Here is a 2,311-nt window from a genome sequence, read left to right as displayed (position 1 = left end):
AAATGAGATTTAATTGATTATAAATTAATTAAGAAAAGTTCTTAATATTATTAATTTAAAGGATTTAATTTTTGGAAATTAAATCAAGAGAGAGAATTATTTCTAAAGTGTTTAGAAAAAGGATTAATAATTAAAAGGTGTTTTAATTATTAATAAGAATAATAAATGGGTTAATAATAATAATATTTTATGGGAAAATTTCAGCTGAAAATTTTGCCTATAAATATACTATTATAAACCCTATTTTTATTCCAACCCCAATTTTTATAAAAACCTAATTCTCTCCACCTCCTCCTCCTCCTAAACGTCATTTTCTTGGTGGATACCGGTGGAGTGCTTCACGTTTGAGGAGCAGCTGCTAAGGATCTCCGATCGTTGCTTTTGGATCGCTATTAAAGGTTAGTAATCGATCCATATGTTTTTACCATGATTTATATGCTTTTATTTGGATTTTGTATGTGTAAAAGTGTTTTACCATGCCTCCGCTGCGATTAAAATCCAACAATGGTATCAGAGCATAGGTTGTATGCATATAGATCTGTGGTAAAAATTTCAGAATTTTATGTGCTTGTATGAATTAATTATGATTTTTACAAGTTATATTATGGATTAATTTTGTCTGATGAGAAATCGTTTCTCATAATAATTTTGAATGTTGATCTGGGTTCTACAAGTGTTGTAGATCGTCTGGGTATTTTTTTCATAATTTTATGATGTATAGATTTTTTATTATGAATTTTTGAAGTTCTTGTAATTAAATTCGTAATTAAATAATCATATATATATATATAAATTGAAAGTATGTATATATATATCTGCTGATGCTGCTTGTCTGACTGATGGCACGGGAAGCAAAGCAAGGGACAGAACTGTCAGGCGCGGCGATCGAGGAAAAGCACGGCTGCTGCTGCAGGCGCGTGTGGCGCACGCGCGCGCGAATGGGTGTCACGCATTCCGGGAATGCGTTACACCATGTGGCGCATTCGCGGAATGCGTTACAACTTTTAATGGCTTAAAAGGGTTGTAACGCATCACCGGAATGCGTTACAGAGCTTGTAACGCGTTCCTGTAATGCGTTGTAGCCCGACTGTCCACATTAAATTTGATTTTTTGGGAGTTTCGTAACTCCGATTTGGGCGTGCAATATATCGTTGGATTCGTTTTTCTGAGACGGAACTAATGGAGTGATCAAATTTTAGTTTATATAAAAGTTTTGAACCGTTTATATTTCCGAAAGTGTTTTAAAGCTGTTTTTAACTGTTTTAACTGCTTTTAAATGCTTCATGTGATACATAGCGATGTATAATGCTTAGAACAATATGCTAGATGATGTAACATGCCTACCTTGATGTTTATTCATGTTGATATATGTGATATATGCTTAGTTTATCATGCGATGATAAATTTAGGTGAACTTAAATGAACATAAGGCGTTTGTTAGACAACCTAGTATAGTGAAATTGTTTCATAACCTTAATAACAATATTATGAATACAATCATGAGATTCTTGTGTTTATGAAACACATAATTGAATATGAATTTTCGATATGAGAGAAAGGATGATTCTGTCAACAACAGATTTCTATCTGTAAGAAAGGGTTATTAAGTGACGCCTCTTAACAATGCTCCACCCGATCTGGGAATCATCTGATTATTGATTATTGATTTGAAATATTTAATTTAAAAGGAAGAATCTCTTTATAATATGATTATGATTGTAACGTAATATAATCCCTCTAAAATTAAATAATATCAAGTAGTAATTGGCCAATGACACAACGGGCTTGTGTCGGTCATAGCCTTCCAACATGATAGAAAAGTAGTTCTTATTTTTGAATCATTGTCGGTTCGTGCTACAGCCGAGGGCTTTGATTTCGAAATAAGAAATACTTTTCTATTACATAGAGATGTGTACATTGAATAAGAATCTAAAGGTCGGTACGTGCCACAGCCGTGGGCCTTTGGGGACTGATTCAACTGTACGGAATGTTGGGTTAGACTTGACTTAGAATATTGAGTTTGTCGTGCCACAGCCGTGACTCAATTATTCAAGAGGCTAAATTTTGATTAGGGAATAACATAAGATGTAATTGACAAGAGTTGTCTGCCTATTGAACATTACATGGCGGTTCGTGCCACAGCCGGGGTTGTGTAATGGAATGTAGGATCCCTATTTCCACTAGCATTATGAATGCTTAATTTTTCACGTAGGGGGTTGCATAAATTAGATAAACTAGTGGGAGCCACTTATGAATAAAGAGCCGATTCATATAGTGTTTTAAAATGAAATCGAATATTTGCTAAGTGTTG

The sequence above is a fragment of the Apium graveolens genome, chromosome 9 (assembly GCF_009905375.1).
Source record: "Apium graveolens cultivar Ventura chromosome 9, ASM990537v1, whole genome shotgun sequence".
Lineage (NCBI taxonomy): Eukaryota > Viridiplantae > Streptophyta > Magnoliopsida > Apiales > Apiaceae > Apium > Apium graveolens.
Note: the sequence above shows the minus strand (reverse complement) of the source record.